The following is a 21262-nucleotide window of genomic DNA, read 5'->3' as shown; positions in this document are numbered from 1 at the left end:
GAATTTGTTGTGAGCACAGTTGAGTGATGTGCTGCATCAGCACAATACAGTCGTTAAAAAGGTGAATAATTGCAGTGGTTGATCCGTGCAAAATGTAGTAGCGCACAAATGGGCGTGTTCATTCTGGTTGGCTAAAATATTTACATGTTGCTAACCAATCAGATTCTATTTGGTCAGTATCACAAGCCAGGTTACAAATAAATAGTGCACAATTTCTTTGGGAAGGAATTAAATCGATTCCATAATTGTGCTAAGAATGGAAGCGGTCACTTTTTACAAGACACAGAGACCACAACGTGTTTCAGCTACGGTAAGCAAATTGTTCCTTTTTTGTGTGCGAGTTTAGATACATGATGTTAAGCCCTAATATTGTGTGCAGTATTGTGCTTTGGTTTCTTAATGTGTGACTGATTCATGTTTCTCTGGACACAGATGCCCTCCTCAGCCACCAAAAAAGGAAAAGCAGAGAAAACCTGCAGCATCCACCCCTAGAGGCAAAGTGAGAATGGTGAAAAAGAAAGCGGTAAGCTGAATTTATGTACCGCAAATTACAGTAAAATACATTATGAAATAAATCATGGGTGTGAGTTTAGATATGTTAAGATCTAATATTGTGTACAATATTATGCTTTGGTTTCATAATGTATAAATTATAATATATAAAATATTATATATTTTTGTATAGCATAATTAAATAACTTTTTTTCAGGCTAGCGTTCTTTCGTCGCCGCCAGCTTCAATGAAAAATTCCAAGAAGACGCTAGGTGCTGAAATCAGGGACCTCCGAAGTCAGATGGCTAAAATGGATCAACAGCTGGCCCAACCCAAGGTAGTGGGGCCGTGTGAGGGGTGTGCGGCCCTAAAGACTCAGCTGGAGTCTGTGACCCAGAGACTGGAAGAGCTAGAAAACGAGAGGACCCTCATTCCTCCATGGCAGCAGCTCACCTCTGCCCCCCCACGCCCCTCCTGTGGACGTCGGCTATTTGGGTCTCCAGACTCTGACGAGGGCAATGGTGAACTGACCATGTCACCAGCATTTTTAAGTTCTACTCCAGCCCGCCATCAAAGCATTAGCTTCAAGAAAAGCACATACCTTCCAGATGTGCCTCTCAGGCCCCTGACTGCTGAAAGGGAGGAGACATTTTACAAAGAGTGTTTCCAGCGAGGAGAGCGTCGCCCAGATGTATATGCAGCCAGTGTCTTCATGGCGCTCTGTCCATTTGAGGCCTACCAGAGCTGGGCAAAGCAGGTGAACTGGAGTGGGACAAACGGCAAAGCCAAATTGCCCAAGAATTTAAAAGACAAGGTGCACGAGACTGTCATGCAGAGATTTCCGGATCTGACAGCGGACCACTGGTTCAGAGTCAGAAGTAAAATCAACGAAAGACTGAGAAGCCCTCGTAAACTTGACCCAGAACAGCCACGGGCTGGCTTTAGCAGCAATTTATGATTTTTATTTCTTTGTGTATATATTTTGCAAATGTTCGAATAAAACTTGATTTTTAGAATATATAATTTATTGTGTCATTTGTTTACAGCGTTGGCTTAATTTGTGATTGAGACAAATGGGTTTAATTGAAATAATTTATATTGGTAGGAGTAAGCCAGGCTCTAGCGACCTTGGACAAATCACAATATACTGTAAGCTCTCTCTCTCGTGCACACACACACACACGCACGCACGCGCGCCCGCGCACACACACACAAATAGCACATGAAATTGCGTAAAACCAAAAGAAACTAGAAAAAATATATGAGCAGGAAAGTATCTTTTGTTAGTTACTTTAGAGTTACAGTGTACATTTGATGTTATGGTACATGTAACCGTGCTACACTCTAAATGTGAACTAACACTGTGCTAGGTTCGAAAGGAGCTAAGTGATATACACTGTACCCATAAAAGGAATTATCAGACCAGGTATGTAGTAACCAGTATCCTTTACTTACACTATGTTGCCAATAACAGTTGAAACACAATTGCATGACATGTATATGAAAAATAAAAAATGGGCCCTTTTTAACAATTGAGTCTCTGGTTTTGTCCTTTTGAAGTCGTTAAAGTCTGTTTTGTGATCACTTCCTGTATTAATCAGTCCTGTCAATAGTTCAGTGTCAAAATTGTGTGTCACCAGGTTTGTGACAGTTTATCCTTTCTAAAAGAAGTGTGCACTTGGATGAAAGAGTGGGTACCAGCTCAGGCGACTGATACTTCCCTACCACCAAAGGGACGTTCAATGAGTTGGTCTGTGTCTCTTCACGATCAGACTGGGAGGCTCGCCATCGATAGAAAAGGATCTTCCAAGTAGTTTTACTCTGTCCATAAGACCTGACCTGTTTTTTTTTAAACAGGAAATTTAAAATAATGTTCTATATATGTTGTACAACAGTCATACTAAAGCATAACAACCATGTAAGATTAAGCATCACATGCTGCATAATACTGAATGACCACATGTTCAGCCTATTTATCACACTTTAGTTCAACTTCAAATCTCAACTCAATATCTAGAATATAACATGCACCACCCTTATACTTACTTAATAGCAGTTGATAATAAATCAACAAAAATGGCATACTCTTATATCCCTGGATTAGAGAAAAACTGTAAACAATACAGGCTCTACCTAAGTTAAGTTGCAACACATAGCTGTAGTTGCAATATTAATACTCTAATAAGAGTACCCCTTTTAGAACAAATTGTTTTATCTACTCACAGCAGAATTTAAACATTAAAGTTTAACATTTCCTTCACAATATGAAAATAAAATCATCTATTTCTTAAAACAAACAATTGAACAAAAAAACAGCTGTATTCAGGTAACTTAAATATCAGCTTACTATGTCTGTACTCTTTGTAAGCTTTGTATCACAGTTAGCAAACAATATCAGCATCATGCAGTTCACTAGTTTACCGAGACAATTACAGATGGAAACTTCAACTCTCGTTTGCTCCTCCTTATTCCCTCTTCCGTGTTGGTTCTCTAGCTTGCTAATACACTCACTTTTATCACTCTGTTAATTAAAAATCTGTAATTTTCCACTCGTTTCCTGTCGCCATAAATCACGTTCGTCTTCTCTCTTTCTCTCACATACTCGCGCGCATGGTTGAATCACGCAATTGGCCTCGTGACTTGCCAATCATGTTCAGCTAGGGGAGGAACTATCACTCCTGATTGGCTGATTTCTTCCTAAAGGACATTACGCCATTTTGGCTGTTTTATTACTACCTTTATTTTTTTTTAAAGGGATATCAAGCTATTTTAACCCTGTATTGCCACTGGGTTACATACAGTTGTTCCCTCACCCACCTTTTATTTTTTTGTCTCTTTATTTATTTATTTTTTTTTTAAGGGGGGGATCTTGTCATATTACAGAAAATCATTCAAAGTGAAAACTCTGTCTTGGAAGGTTTCCCATGTTAAAAAACGAACAGCTTTATTTTTGACAGTTTCAAGGCTACAGTATGACACAGGAGAGACCTTCCAAAAACATTAAACACCCTGGAGTGAATGTGTGATAACGTGCTAGTGGGTTGGACTGGCGAGGATGGTGGATTTACACTGAATTTTCTGTTTTGGGTTATTCTGGAAGCCCATTAGTATAGAGCTCGTGTATTTACAGTATACTGTAAATGAATACAACTTTATTTGGTTTTCTCAGCAAGGATCTTCAATAAGAGGCCATACAGTTACTGACTGTAGTCCATCTGTTCCTGTTAAACAGATGCCTTATACAGATTAATTTTTTAGAAGTGTTTTGTTGTCTATTAAACATATAGCCTATCCTTATGTTCATTTGCACAATTGAGCTGAACCCTGTTGAAGGAGGTTAGTATAGCATGAAAAGAAAGTACTGTTTTATTACTATTATCAGAAATGTTGCTTAATGTAATTAGCAACATTAGAGTTAGGTCTTTAGTTTTTGCAGACATTGTGTGGCTTAGCTACAGTATTTAGAGAGACAGGGAAAGTTCATTCCACTACCCGGGTATCAGGCCAGAGAAGGGTTTTGATGCATATCGTCGTTGTATTTTGGAGAGCTGGTGGGGCCAGTAGAGCCATGCTAAACACTTACATTTAAAAGAATAGTATATTTATGCCCTTGGATTTGTAAGTTGTTGTTGTTTTTTTTGTTGTTGTTGTTTTTTCGTTTGTTTTTTTTCCCATCAGTTGCAGGCAGCTACTAAAAAAATGACGGAAAGCAGCAATGGCGTGTTGTGGGAGAACTTGGGGAGGTAGAAAACAAGCCATGAAGCTGTATTTTGGATCAGTTGCAAAGGTCAAACCAATTGCGTAAAACCAAATGAAACTAGATACAAAAAATATAATCAGGAAAAAAATCAGTAAAAATACATTGGTATAACAGATGCTAACTTTTTTTTTTACTATTGTTTCCAAGTGTTTATTGGGATTTAATCTGTCTCTGCTGCCGCATCTATTCGCCGTTGTGATACGTAAGTGATTAATGCCCCATCAGATTTTTTGATGGGGAGGCATTATGCATGAATAAATGACAAAATAAATACTGACCCATATAGACAGATATTTGTTTCAGGTTGCCAGCGCCATTAATTGCCAATTTTTGACTATCAGTGAAAAAAAAACCTCAGCGAAAACATCATCAAAAATATAACGAAAACAAACCCAAACAGAAGTTACATTTTGAGCTTTACTTTGCAGCAAAATATAATGTATTACTATATTAAATGGAACTAGGTAAAATACACCGTAATGTAAAATACTGTACATAGCCTACATTTGTATTCCGTACCTACAATGATCGGCATAGATAAATTACAGACGTACCGTGTCTTTAAGGATTATTAAGGATGTCTTAAAAATATTTTACTAACTAGTTTTATTAATTAATTATTTAATAATAAATAGCATTATCATCATGGGTTGTGTATTGAGTGATTTAACAAATCTGTTTTATTAATCTTTTTTTTTACCACCCCATCTATTTATGAAACTATGTTGACAATACAGTATACAGATCTGGCCTTTAAAAACGCACGTTTTCGGAAAAGGGATCCCACGACTTGCCGCGAGTGCGCGCGGCAAGCTGTGAAAATGCCCTTCAATACCTGTAGGGGGCAGTCGTGTTTCAGTCTAAAGTATTGTGTGTCTACTGAAGCCGAAAAATGTTATGTCTCTTAGGCACCCATTGACGGCAAGCGACAGAGTTTATAAACGTGTCAAGCTCAAACTGTTATGTATTTATTCATCATTTTCATTCAGAATTATTATTATTATTAGTAGTAGTAGTTCTCCGAATTTATTATTATTATTATTGTAACGCACCCGCGCGTGTGCAAAAGGACTACAAAGATGTATGACGTTAGCCTATAACAGTATTTATGCGCTTTAAACGCAGACGGGTACTGGTGGCTCAGTGGTAAGTGATTTGCCCGCCATGCGGGAGACCCGGGTTCGATTCCCAGTGCTCAATATGCTTGTGCTATTCGCTAAAATGCCATAGATATAGCCATTACATTATCAACTTATGCTTCAGTACTAAATGCATGTTTGCAATTGAGAATTTTTTTTTGCTTAAGCTATGAAACACATTAGCACTCACCTCAGAGTTGCTGTAATTTAATGATTATCATATGCAAAAAGTGTAAAACAAAGGATTCACATTTATTACATTTTCACCCAGAGCGGGATTCGAACCAGGGTCTGGACGATTTTATAGGATATACAGATATTATACGGATATTATTTAAGCAACGCCACACCACGTGGAAAGCGGCAAAAATGCTTCAATTTCATTGGCTGTCACTGAGTGTCAGCTATTCACGACTGGCCCCCGCGGAACGCAGAATCTCCGGGCTTCGACTGCGCTTTCTCCATTTGTTATTACAGGGGCGGACTGGGATCAAAAAGTGGCCCTGGACTTCCTGGCCCACAGCAGCCCACACCATAATACATTGGCTCATTAATGTAGAGATACATTTTTAACACCAGTTACTAGTATAAAAATATAACACAATACAGAAATCAATGCTATTTAAACATGTTATTTGAAGTATCACTGAACATATATTGGGTCAAAGAAACAAACAAAAAAAAGAACATCAAGACAAACAACATATAAATCTATAAAGACAATATTTTTTATTTTATTCTTTAATTATTATGGTAGTCAATATTAACACGAAATAATGCTGAGAAACATTATTTTAATTAATATTGACCACCATCATAATTACTAGCACAAGTTAATGCTGGTACTAATTTTATTCTGTTTGATTGCCATTCTTTTTACTTGGCTCTGGTAGATGAGGGGAGACGTGTTGGTCATCATCAGCATGTATTATGATGTGGGATGTGGTGCGCTGCTGGGTCCAGCCTCACTGTCCCTGACCTGTTTGAAGCATTTCACAGCATTTACCTCTAAAGCTTTTTCTTATTTTCGCGTAACCTTTTCTTCTTCCTCCTTTTCATTCATGGAAATTATTATTAATTTGCTCAGAAAATTTGCTGCATCGAGAAAGGATCAATATCTAAAAATTGCCCACGTGTGTGGACAAAGAATACAAAAGTGTATAATTTTTAATAAAGTTAATCTATTACAATGTTGTTTTCAATGCTGAAGCAAATATGATTTTGTTTTAGTCTATTCATTGAATACAACGCGACAGCGCGCTCCGAGGTGAAGCGCACCCACAGTTACTGTAATCCCCCATCTCACCTTTACTACAGGTGTGAAGTCATCAAACCGGTTTCTCCGCGCTTTGCTTTTATAATGTGGAGCAAGCCCGAGATCATATTAACGTAGCATTCATCATTAAAAGTTATTCATATCAGTGTATTGTAAGTGTGATTTGAAAAGTGCTATAACTCCACCTGCTACAGTTTCAGCCCAGTGGAACAATCTGACTACACGTGAAGTGCCATGAAAAAGTATTTGCCCCTTCCTATTTTTTTTCTTTGCATATTTGTCACACTTGTATAGGTGGAATTTTACCTAAACACTTTAGGTGAGAACGTATAGGTTAATATGTATAGGTGAGAACAGCTGATTCACACTTGGGAAGAGTGAATAATTTGCATTTGAATGTTGTCTGGCATTGTAAGCACACGCAGTGACACTAAAAGAACAATAGGATTAATAGGAATAGGAGGCACTAAAGAGGAGGATTTTAATTTAGACTATAAAAAAATTAACCTGCGTCTATTTTTAGGCGTGCCAGCTGCCACTTTTTAGTCTTATAATGCCCACATGACATGCTGGTACAGAGCTGGACATAGCTCATCCATGCCAATATTCCCGGGTTTGCACCCCGCGCTATAAAATACGAGTACGACGGCCATCCGCGGACAGCAGCCCCTGCCTCGGTCCGCTCGCGCTTGCTATTCTTTGAAGTCTCTGGGGCGCGTTCCAATTGCCCCGTTTGCATGCCGCACTTCCGCGTTGTGTGCGCGCGTCTCATTCACACCGCGTAGTAAAATCCACTGTAAACCAACAAACCCCGAGTATTTTATAGCGCGGATGAACCCGGGATCATTAGCAAGGAGAGCTCTTCTTCACTATTCGTGCCTAATTCTGCAGCCCCGCTTCTTCGCATATCTGAAGGAGAGGCCGCCTAACTAGTGAGCGAGGAGCGATATTGATTTGGGCGCACGCCGTGACAGGCTGAAAAAAAACTATTGTCCTCAAAAATGTAACAGATGAGGACTCTGATTAATGTGCAAAAACTATATAATAAAACTATATAAGACTACATAAGACTACATGCCTTTATAAGACTCAACTTTTATTTAAGCGCACTCACAATAACGAAAAAACGTGATTTTATAAATGTTTGAAAGCAAATAAGGTGCGCTGCTCTGTATTGTTTTTGGTGAACTTGAGCGCGTCAGAAAACGAACGCAAACGTTTTTTTAAATGTTCAGAGTCAGTCTGCTTGCTGTTTTCCCGACGCGTTCATAATCATTAGTCTACTTCTGCCGGTGCGCTCTGGAAAACTCCATGCATGCGGCTGAGCGCTGATTAAAACTATGGAGTAAATTAAAGAGGAGAATCACGATGCCGAATCAAAGTCCTGAGCCCAAACCTCATTTAAATTAAATTAACAAATACTATAAGTAAAAATAAAACAATAGCCCACGTTTAGAAACCGTTTATAAATTCTTTCAGACATGAGTTGGCCCGGTGTTATGCGCAGAGCGCCGGGAGATTTCCTGAAGCTCCGAAATCACTGGGGCATTTTTTCTAAATAGATGCTATCTTAAATAACTGATGGAGGTTTTGAGCTGTATACACACGCAGTTTTGAGGGGTTTAAAACGAATTAGTCCGAGCAGACCTACATGAAAGGTGAGAAGTGAGTAACTGCGCGCGCTGTCGCGGTGTATATACTGTACAACACGCGTTTATCAACCTTTTGATAAAAACGCTGCCTTTTGTAAAGTGAAAGTACTTTACAAAAGACAAACTGCTTTATTTCAGTCATGAATTCACAATCACATCCCATTCCAGCTATTATTTCCAGCCGTGGTTAAATAATGTATGAAATAATTATTAAATGCTGGACACAAACAGCAAATATGATGATTATTATAAAAAGCCCGAAAAAAGTTTGTGGTCATAAGATAATATTTACTTAATTATATAATATATATATAGTTCATTCATGTCTTCTGATGATGTCGACACATTTTTTACGTTTTAAATAAGATATGTTGGCATATTCACGAATCAGGACATTCGCATAGTTAAGACTATCAGATAGCCTACTATCAGGAAATTAAAAAAATAATTTCAACACCATGTAAACCGAGACATTGCCATGTCTTTCACTGTTTTGTCCCTGTTAAAACATTACAAAAAATATATAAGAAACTTATTAAGAATTTTAAAGCACGAATTTGGGCATCTCATTTCATCATTATGAAAATAATATGAAGCACATATACACACATTTATCATAAAAGATCTGTTGTAAAGCAAAATAAAATTCATGTTTGCTTCAGCATTGGGAACAATATTGTTTTAGACTAAGTAATTATACACAATTCTTCGTTGTACAGTACTTGGTCCGGCGTTTAAATAAAGACCTTCCATGCGCCATCTGGCGGATATTCAGTGAAGCACAACACATTTATTTAAATTCACGAATGTTGCTTACGGCAAGTTGCGGCGCCCCGCGCGCTAAATTGAGGCATCCCGCGGGAAAACACGCGCAGTCTTAATGACCACATCTGTACAGTACTGTATATCAAAGATACGGTATAGGGCTTCCTGGACACTGCAGTTAACTGAAGCAGTCAATGCTCCATCTGGCGGAATTATACAGCATTGCAACCATCTTTTTAGAAAGCGCATGGGGGCGTTTATGGGGCGGGGCATCGTTGACTACGTCATCGCGGGGGATCACATTCCGTGCACGGATCGATCATGGTCCTGTCATGGTCCTGTCATGGACCTATCATGCTCCAAGCGGCTGTTTGACGTGGCTCCCAGTGTAGCACCCTGTCATACGCTTTCTTTAACACTAGAAGCGCCGAGCAGCGGTCATTTGACCGCTATGGGGGAAAAAAAAAATACTTCACACTCGTTTAAATTCCAGGACCCTCCTTTCATGACTTTTCCTAGATCTGTCAGCGTGAAATTGCTGAAAGCTCCGCGCTGGTCATGCCTTTTCCAACCTGCGATTCTCATTTCTCTCAGCAGATGGCGCAAGGGATTGCGCATACTATCTCAGGTTTCACTCCATATATGCAGTTTATATATATATATATATATATATATATATATATATGCATATATATATATATATATATATATATATATATGTATATGCATATATATATATATATATATATATATATATATATATATATATATGTATATGCATATATATATATATATATATATATATATGCATTGATAATCAGCGATATTTTATAAGGAGATTTAGGGATTTAGCTCTACTTAATTTTATAACGTTTTGAGAAAATTTATTAGTTTGTTTATTCTATTTGAAGCTTCTAAACTGTCATATGTTTTTTTTTTTTTTTTTAGTGTTACAGTGCTTTAGATGGAACAGATCTATGCTAAAACAATGTAATGACCCTTCCTGAGGATTATTATTGGGTTTGAATAAATCAGATCTACCACAGCAGATAATAAACTATGCTATGTCATAACCGAAGCAAACATCATGATTATGCCTCGTTTGTTCGGTGTTGCTAGGCAACGGACAATGCGCCTATTCTGGAATGTGGAAATGTGGAAAAGATGTGTGGCCTCTCAATGAGAACTAAACCAAGGATTTCGGTAACTACACTGAGTGTAACATCTGCATAGTGACACAGAACAGCTGAGCAACTTCACTTTTCCGTTTACCTCTGAGAAAAAAAAGCTTTATTTTGTTTATATTTAGAATTTTTATAACAATACAAGAACATAACAGTTTGGTCTGTGCAGTTAGCGCCCTTGTAGAGAATAAATAAATGAATAACACCTTCCAATCCCCTCTCAAGAGAGTGCCATAGTTTATTGTTAGTTTTAATTATTTGGCTGAAATTAATTAACACTAACCTAACACGATTGATCACGAGTTTCAGCTGAAACTAATTCTATACGTGAAAATGTAGATGCAGATTCCAAATGTATAAATATGCATGCTATTATATATAGCATATAGCTGAGTCTGCATACAGAAGTGAGGTCGAGCAGCTGGCTATCTGGTGCAGTCACAACAACCTGGAGCTGAACATGCTCAAAACAGTGGAGATGATCGTGGACTTCAGGAGAAACCCACCTGCACTTCCCCCACTCACCATCATGAACAGCACTGTGACAGCAGTGGAGTCATTCTGGTTCCAGGGCACGACCATCTCTCAGGACCTGAAGTGGGACATTCACATTGACTCCATTGATAAAAAGGCCCACCAGAGGTTGTATTTCCTTCGGCAGGTGGAGAAGTTCAACCTGCCACAGGAGCTGCTCACACAGTTCTTCTCAGCCGTCATTGAATCCGTCCTGTGCACTTCAATAACTGTCTGGTTTGGCTCAGCTACGAAAGCAGACATCAGAAGACTACAAAGGACGGTTCGGACTGCTGAAAGAATTATTGGCACTCCCCTGCCCATGTTGCAAGGACTGTATATATCCAGAGTGAAGAAAACGGCTCAGAATATCACTTTGGACCCCTCACACCCAAGCCACCTTCTATTTAAACTTCTGCTATCAGGTCGATGCTATAGAGCACCGAACACCAGGACAGCCAGGCACAAAAACATTTTTTTCCCCAGGCAATCTACCTCATGAACAGTCAAACATCATTCTAACTGTCAATAAATATATGTGCAATACTGTGTACAGTACCACTGTGCAGTATACAGTATAATACCTCGGATTTCAGATATTTATGTAACATATACTTCATAGAGTATTTTACACCCTACTCCATTTGATGTCAACTTTATTATTATTTTTTTTTGTGTCGTGCTGTTTTGTCTTGTCATTAGTTTTTTGTTCTGGAAGCTCTGTCACTAAAACAAATTCCTTGTACGTGCAAGCGTACTTGGCAATAAAACTCTACTGTATATTCAGAATCAGAATCAGAAAAACAATAAACTTTGCCTTTTGCAAAGTGAAAGTGAGGGCCGTTGATCAAAAGGCTGATAAACGCACACACATATATGAGCAGATATATCGATAAAACTGACGACATTTCCCCCTGAAATGCAACAAACAAATATAGTCTATTCGCTAAATACAACGTGACAGCGCGCTCCAAGGTGAACCCCCACAGAACACCCCAGTTACTGTAATGCCTCTTCTCACATTCTCACAAGTTATCAAACCGGTTTCGCTGATGGGGGAATTGGCTGTATTGTGGGTTTTAAAACAAAATAATAAGACAGAGCAGACGTCTCTGCCTAAAATGTTTTTCGCCAGCAAAACATAAAATAAATTGAAAATAAAATGATAGATGGTACCAATTAAATCAGGCTTCATAGTTGTATTTGATACTTTGAGTATAATTCATACATTTACTGAATATATTCATATTTTGTGAAATAACGAAAACTGATGTCTCTATTTCCTTCCTCCTTCCATTTGTATCATCTTTCTTTCCTCGTTTTAATCTGAGTATTTAAGTGAAATATAGTTTGCATAAAGGTCTAAATATTCCTTTTTATTTATGGACAGGTGTATCATGTTTGATCTGCATTATTGCATTATGTTTCAAGACATGCTTCATTTACCTTAGTTAAATTTACACATTTACACCTTACAGCGTGAACACACTGAAATTTAATGCAACAAAAAGAAAACAAATATGATCAATAAAAAATTAAAGCTTAGAGATGACAGTAGGGCGGCTGGTCAGCGGTTATCAGACACCGTTGTAATCTGTATTGTGGAGCCTTCCCTGGGGTAAGGAAGAAATATAACGCTCACGATTTACCAGGCAAAACGAAAGAAAAATGTATGCTTTCTGAGCACAATGCATCAGGCAGTTGCAACTTATAATGGCGAAAAGAAACTGCCTAAAACAATTTCCTACTACAACAGCACTAAAGTTGGCATTGATGTTATGGGTCAAATGGCGCGGCTGTATTCAGTAAAAAGAGTAAAGAGAGGCACGAGGCGCTGGCCTGTGGCTGTGTTTTACAACCTCCTAGACCTGGCAGCAATTAATACACATATTCTATATAAACAGTGTATGAATGTGACCATAAGCAGGAGGTAAAGGAGCTATGTGCGCACCAGAAAACGGCAAAGGCAGCAGGGGCACAGTATACTAAGCTGTTTATAAAGTAGACACTGTTTTTTTCATTTTGTAATTTTTTTCATTTTTACCTTGTACTGTACAATATATATATATATATATATATATATATATATATATATATATATATATATAAAATCTAATTTGGACGCAAATAAAATAACAAATTACAGACCGATTTCAAACCTTCCATTCATATAAAAAATATTAGAAAAAGTAGTATCAGCTCAAAAATGCACATTCTTGCAGAAAAAAAACACCCTTGAAAAATTTCAGTCAGGTTTCAGGCCCCATCATAGTACAGAAACTGTACAAGTTAAGATTGCAAACGACTTGTTTTTAGCTTTAGACCAAGGCTGCATCTCAATACTAGTCTTACTAGATCTTAGCGCTGCATTCGACACCATAGGTCATAATATTCTCATAGATCGCTTACAAAATCACATAGCTATTCAGGGGCAGGCATTAAAATGGTTTAGATCATACCTGTCTGATCGATACCATTTTGTAGATCTGAATGGAGAACCGTCTGGTGTAATGCCAGTAAAATATGGGATCCCACAAGGGTCAATTTTAGGACCTCTGCTGTTCTCAATATACATGCTTCCTTGGGTAACATCATTAGAAGACATGGGATTAGTTTCCATTGTTATGCTGATGATACCCAATTATATATCTCAACAAAACCAGATGAAATACCCAAGTTGTCTAGATTAACTGAGTGTGTCCAGGACATAAAAGATTGAATGACCAATAACTTTCTTTTACTAAATCCAGATAAGACGGAGATATTACTCATCGGCCCAAAAACCAGCACACAACAGCTTTCACAATTTAGCCTGCGTTTAGAAGGATGTACTGTTACTACTAGCTCAACAGTAAAAGACCTGGGCGTAATATTAGACAGTAACTTGTCCTTTGAAAATCATATTTCCAATATCATAAAAACAGTCTTTTTCCATCTTAGAAATATTGCCAAACTTAGGAGCATCTTATCCGTATCTGATGCAGAAAAGCTAGTTCATGCATTCATGACCTCCAGACTGGACTATTGTAATGCATTACTAGGGTTGTCCTGGATCATCAATAAACAAGCTTCAGTTAGTCCAAAATGCAGCCGCCGGGGTTCTCACTAGATCCAGAAAATATGATCATATAACTCCAATATTATCATCCCTGCACTGGCTACCTGTTCAGTTTAGAATTAATTACAAAATAGTATTACTTACATACAAGGCTTTAAATGGTTTAGCTCCCACATACCTAACCAGTCTTCTGATACGCTACAATCCACCACGCTCCTTAAGATCACAAAACTCTGGACTTCTTGTAGTTCTCAGAATTTCAAAATCTACAAAAGGGGGTAGGGCATTTTCATATTTAGCTCCAAAGCTTTGGAATAGGCTTCCAGACAATGTTCGGGGAGCAGACACGGTTTCCCAGTTCAAAAGTAGACTCAAGACGCATCTCTTTAATCTGGCATACGCATAACTCATCCCATAACTTCATACTTCATTACATCTATCCTAAATGGCAACTACGCTAATTCTCTCTATCTGTTCTGTACTTTTCTACCCATCCCGAGGCATCTGGAGATTGTGCCAGCTTCAGTAGACAAAGGCCAACCCTGCAAGGTTTCTGAGGCATCCAGAGAAGGACCAGCTCCAGCTGGATTTAGCTTTATGATGGTTGGAGCTACGCATGCTGCTCCTGTGCTCCCAGTGATCCAGACCCCATTTGCCCTCTGCACCTACTGACTTCCTGTGCTGAACTAGACTTCATGTTAATTTAAATAACTTCTGTTATATTGAACTTTTACCTGCACAACACACATGATGTTATATCATTTCTATCTGTTATCACCCAAATGAGGATGGGTTCCCTGTTGAGTCTGGTTCCTCTCAAGGTTTCTTCCTATTGCCATCTCAGGGAGTTTTTCCTTGCCACCGCCGCCGTCACCCTTGGCTTGCTCATCAGAGACATTTCATTCATCATTCATTCATCTCATTATTATCTAGACACATTTTTCTCACACATACACACTTCCAAATATTTTCTTTTCTAAAAAATTCTTTTATTTTTGCAAAGCTGCTTTGAGACAATGACCATTGTTAAAAGCGCTATATAAATAAAATTGAATTGAATTGAATATTATTGCAGTATATGAATTACTGTAAATAAACTACATATGCAGTTGATTTACCAGAAAGAACTTTTCTGTTTTTTGTGTGCAAACTATATATATAAATATGCATGCTCAGCTGAAACTCGTGATCAATGGTGTTAGGTTAGTGTTAATTAGTTTCAGCCAAATAATTAAAACTAACAATAGACTATGGCACTCTCTTAAGAGGGGATTGGAATGTGTTATTCATTTATTTATTCTCTACAAGGGCACTAAATGCACAGACCAAACTGTTATGTTCTTGAACTGTTATTAAAATTCTAAATATAAACAATCAAAATACAGCTTTTTTTAGTGTCGTTACTGAAATCTTTGGTTTAGTTTTCATTGAGAGGCCACGCATCTTTTCCACATTTCCACATTTCCCGAATGGGCGCGTGATCCGTTGCCTAGCAACACCGAACGAAACAAGGCATAATCGTGGTGTTTGCTTCGGTTATGACATAGCATAGTTTATTATCTGCTGTGGTAGATCTGATTACATTGTTTTAGGATAGATCTGCTTCATCTAAAGCACTGTAACACTAAAAAAAAACATCCGACAGTTCAGAAGCTTCAAATAGAATGAACGAACTAATGAATTTTCTCAAAATGTTATAAAATTATTTATCTTATACGTAGAGACTTAGTGACTCCCCTTAGAGACTCTGTAGTAGGTTTTCTCAGTTGAATATAAAAAGAAAATACCAATATCAACGCGGGAATGAATGGCGCATTGTCCAAGTGCAAGTTGATCTTGGAGCTAAACTATTTGCTTTGGGTGAAAGCGCCATCTAGCGATCATTGTGTGTCAGCAGCAGCTTTCCATTCAAAACAAATGACAAATGACAGCTGAACCGCGTTATAAGTAGGTGACACTGGCGCGGCGCTTCTAGTGTTATATCTACAAAGACACTATGCAACCCCCTATTACCTTCTCTGTACTTCTTCAACAGCATCCTCAAAGAAAATACTGCATCTGTGCTACTCTTTCCGGCATGAACCATATTGCTGTTTAAAAATGCTCACCTCTGCCCTTAACCTACTGTAGCTTCTACTACTCTTTTCCCAAGCTTCATTGTATGGCTTATCAGCTTTATTCCTCTGTCATTGCCACAGCTCTGCACATCTCACTTGTTTTTAAAAATTGGCACTGATACAGTTCTTCTTCACACCTCTGGGATTCTATCACTCTCCAAGATTTCGTTAAACAGACTAGTCAAAAACAGTCCTCCAGGACCAAATTGCTACATGCAACATAAATTTACAACATAAAGTAACAGAAAAACTAACTAGCTAACTCAGACAGGAAGACTATCTACTTTTTTTTTTTACAGACAACATAAAGTGCACGTGCAAATGTGCAAACAAGAGCAACAAAGTGACAGTGCGACGAACACGACATAACATAACATAAAACTCTGTGCTGTTGAGGTGATGAGTTGAGGTAGTGGAGAACCAGTAAACATTCCTTAACGTAGCAGCAAGAATTAAGAAGTTAGTGCAAAAAGTAATCCAGTGATGAATATAGTGCAAAAGAGCATTTACAGGTTGGTGTGTACAATAGTTTGTTAGTGTAAATCAGTGTGCTTGCACTCGTGTTGATTAGTCAGTCCAGTCTCAATATTTTGAGGTAGTTAAGTTAGGCTGAGTGATAATACACACACACAGACACACACACACATTATTAGTCTAGTCCTTTTTTGTTGAGGAGACGGATGGCTTGTGGAAAAAAGCTGTTGCACAGTCTGGATGTGTTTGCCCAAATGCTTCGGTACCTTTTTCTAGATGGCAAGAGTGTGAAGTGTGTGAGAGGGCCACAATGCTGGTGGCTTTTGTTGTGGAAAAATACTCAGAGTCAGGCTTTGCTTACAGAAGATTACGACCTTTATTATCATGCAATAACGGCCGGAGCTGCACCATGGACACAACTGAATCTCTGGTCCGTTTTCACCATTATATATGCAGGGCTCGCTGTCCATCTGTTACATGTGCGGCATGTAGGTGTGTAGAGGCGCAGATGCTTGTGGCGGCGTGCACGCACGCTCTTTCTCTCTCTCTCTCGCTCTCCCTTTTTGCAGGTGGCCCCGCCCTGATTGGACGTGCGCTGACGTGCCCTGTGATTGGTCGTCCTGGGACCGGCGCGTCGCCTTAAGGTCGCGGACGAAAGCCGGAAGCGCGCGCGGTGATGTTGGTTGAGATGTTGGCTTGTGTTTGTTGTATTGTTACCGAAATAGAACTGTTGGGTCGCGCCAGTGTTTGTGATCGTGTGTGGTGTGAGTTTTGTTCTCTTTTGTTTCTGTTAATTGTTTGTGTAAATATTGTAAATATTAATTTTTGTTTGTATATACATTTCTTTTTATGGAAGCAGTAGGGGTTGGGTGCCATTTTTGTTAGACCCGTTTTCTCCTGTTTTGTATTCTTAGTTAGGGAGATAGTTTAGCCCTGTGTTTTTGGTTTTTAGTTTTCTTTGTAGTTTAGTTAGTTTGTGGGAGGAAAGAGGGCAGGGTTTTTTTTTTTGTTGTTTTGGCCTTGGCCCAACCCTGAAGCCAAGAGCTTCCAGGTGTGTGCGTGTAAGAATAAAATAAAAGAGAAAAAGACGAAAGTCGTTGTTGAAGATTTTATTATGTATTACGCCCTGGGACCCTAGACCTGGGGACGTAATAATCCCTTCAACATCTGTTTCCCATTAGGGGCCCTCTTTAGCTCATAATGAAGGTGCCCCAATGTAAAGCTCTGGTTTCCTATGCACGCGCACACAGAGAAGCCTATGTCTCAGCTTCGCACGCACATCCCCGATTATATACAGATATGGTCCCTTCTACCCCCTAAAAGTAAGTAAAATCAAATGAAATTAAATAAATTTTTTCTCCCATATCCCCCCCTCTGGGGCTTATAAGTCCCACACTAATTGTTTACTCTAGAGTGTGACTCCATGAGCTAGTCTTCCTTACACTAACTGGTGATTAAATTAAATCACTGGATTTTTATCAATGACCAACCTATGGATTTGTACTCTAGGGAAGATCAAGCCAAACTTCTCCGCCCTTATATGACTAGGACAGAGTAAAAGACTCGACCTCCATGACCTTATACTTCCCATAACCCAATAACATTACATGAACATGTCAATAATACAGTGATTTTCTAGGATTACATCAATTGGATAAATCATATAACCTACAATGTAACAATACAATTTTTAAGAATAGATAGAACTTTAAACAGCCTTGTCGTAATATAATAGTCTTCAACCCAGATGCTTTGTGCATCATAGAGAGTCAGTAGGAGCCCACAAGAGAGGTTGCCAGCACGTCATTATGGGCTCATGCCATGGACGATACGCATCAATATATGAACCAGTAAAGTCTCTTATTAGAGTTATATATGGATGAGTTAGGGATATCCTTGATGACTGTGTCCAGAAATATATCCTTGTCTGTTGTTGCTAGAAAATGCTGTTAATTTTAGAAAACCTTTGGTTAAATATAAATCACATGCATAAATTTCATTAGACACAATAACATCACCTATTAGCTGCTTCAATTAAATTTCTGCATCTGGAATAAAAGAGAACGTTGTTTAGTGGCATTACACATTGTCATAATTTGTTTAAGGCTTGCTTCCTTCTCGTGCACTTTTCCTGTGGAGGAAATTAAAATTAGTTGTCACTGCTGCTGTTTTATCTGTGAAAGCAATATAGTGTTAGTTAAACAGAAATGCATTTATACAATATAGAGGACATGAATCGTTGTCACACATAATCTGTACAGTTGTTTGTCCTGTCACTTGTGTCAGGGGAAAACTGGTCGTGGTCAGTCAGTCTGTATCAAAAGTGGGATGCTGCTCTTAAGCAGTTTCTCATACTTAATTTGGAGCAGCGGAGTGTTCAACGCTGCGCAATTTGGTATCCAACTTGTGCCAATAGTTGGTTATTTCCCAATAAAGATTTAATTTCTTTGCACTTTTTTTACTATTTGATGTTAGGTCCTTCTCTCTTTCTTCCTCAGTTTTTGGTACTCATGTTTTGGGGACTCTTGTGTAATGGTTCAAGTGATACCACGTGGTTTTGCCTTTCACTTGAATCACTGTTGGAGTGGCTGCCACACTTTGTGGGCCTCTCCCTCCTGGGCTTGTGCCACTTCCTCCTGAACACTCGCAGATAGACCTGGTCTCCTGGAGTGGTGGGACATGGAGCGTCTTTTCCTTCATCACCTCCTTGCTCTTTTCCTGCACATAATTGCTTCATATATGGCAGTTAGTTATGTTCATATAAGATTGTTGCAGTTGTTTTAGCGGTGGGCCTTTATATGGCTTTTACAGAATGGCACAGGCATGGGTCGACCCGTAAGCATTTCATGCAGGGTTAAGTGTGTATTTCTGTTAGTTTGCATGCTTGTTAATTCATTGGTGCAAAAAGTAAAGCCTCAACCCAGTTAAGCTTTGTACTACTACAACTATTATTAATCTTGGCTTTGAGATTGCCATTTATACTTTCTACCTTCTCCTGGGACTGTGGACATACCCAAATCTTTGCTATGTTCCCAACCGTTGTAATACCTGCCTTATATTTTCTAAATGAATACTGATCCATTATCTGAACTGATCTCTAACGGAATTTCAAATCTAGGTATCACTTCCCTTGTGATTTGATAACTCTTCCTGCCCCTTTGTCTGCAGATGGTATTGATTCTACCCATCTACTAAATCTGTCAGTTATTACGAGCATGTACCTTTCGCCTCGAACCCTACTTTATCATGTCCACATGGTTCACCACTAAGTGCTTAAATGGTCGTTCTGGTGCAGGTATATGACCAATAGGTGTCGCTGTTTCCCTCCTGACATTATGCTTAGCACATATCTTACATAAAGCTAGGAAATCATCAACCATAGCATGCAGATATGAAGTCCAATCCCCTTGTTGCTTGATTTTTTTCACTACCTCACCTCTTGTTCAATGGTCAAGTCTATGAGCATTTAAAACCAAAAATGTTTAACAGTGCTGTGGGTGCTATGATCAGACCTTCATGGGAACGCCAAATACCCTGTGCATCCTTCTGCGCTCCCCTCTGGAGCCACATCGAGTGCTCGTATGGACCTGCTTGATGTTGAATCCAAATAATATCCTCCAACTGAGGCTGCGGTTCTATAAGGACTATTGGCACCTGCACTGCCAGCTGAAACTTTGATGCTCGCTTTGCTTCTAAGTCTGCCATATTGTTACCCTTAGTGACATAGTCATTTCCCTTTTTATGGGCCTGGCATTTAATGACAGCCAACCGTCTTGGTAGCATCATAGCACATATTAGGTTACTTGTTTGTTCAGCATGTTAAATGGGAGTTCCTTCACTCCTTTTAAACCCTCTTTGCTTCCATACTGCTCCAAACAGATGACATGCACCATGCAGAATAGGCTGAATCTGTAAAAACATTTGCCATTAGCCCTTTTCATAAATGGCAGGTAGCTGTGGGCACTTTTCAGCTCAGCTGATTAAGTAGAACACGGTTACGAACAATTCTGAGATACGACGGTTTAAAGTCTTCTCCATTCCTCATTATTATTGGATACCTAGGGTGACTTCCTACATGGTCTCTAAACCTAGTAAATGCCAATGAATTCTCCACACAATCATGAGACACTCCTTCATAGGCCTAAGGGATCAATTTAGCTGGGTTAGCTGTGTCACATCCATTTATAGTAATGTCGGGATATGTGAGCAGTGAAGAATAACAAATGCGAGCTTGAGTAAGAACAAATTTCCCTTGTTTTATCAATTTATACAACCCATAGGTAACCTGTAGTCAATGTAGATGCTTTTTCATATGCATAAGGTACAGCTGCAAAACCCTGTTGGTAGCATGGTGGGTAACCTTAAGTTATATTATCTACCTTAGTGCTGTAGTAAGCTAGGGGCTGGTTTTTCCTATTACTGCAAGTTTCCTGCATCAATATAGCTGAGGCAGATCCATCAACTTGGTTAGCCACATACAGATAGAACGGCTTGATATAATCAGGTATACCTAAAGTAAGTGCAGTCTGCATTTCTTTTTGATGGATTCAAATCCTAACAGTTCATCTGTGTTCCATTTTAATGGAGCACTTAGATCTTGCAGTTCTTCTTTTCTCATTATTTCCCTTAGTGGAGCTATTTTGACTGCATACTCTTCACTCCAGTCAGCATGACACCTGTTACCCCTAGAAAGGTCATCACTGTTTATCTGGTTGTGACAATGGTGCTTTACTTATGCCTTCTAGTTAGGTAGGCACTACGGCTATCGTCTCATGTGAAATTAGTCACCTTACCCATTCAACTTGAGGCTCGCAGTATTATAGTTTAGCTTT

The sequence above is a fragment of the Clarias gariepinus genome, unplaced genomic scaffold, assembly GCF_024256425.1.
Source record: "Clarias gariepinus isolate MV-2021 ecotype Netherlands unplaced genomic scaffold, CGAR_prim_01v2 scaffold_40, whole genome shotgun sequence".
NCBI classification, from domain to species: Eukaryota; Metazoa; Chordata; class Actinopteri; order Siluriformes; family Clariidae; genus Clarias; species Clarias gariepinus.
Note: the sequence above shows the minus strand (reverse complement) of the source record.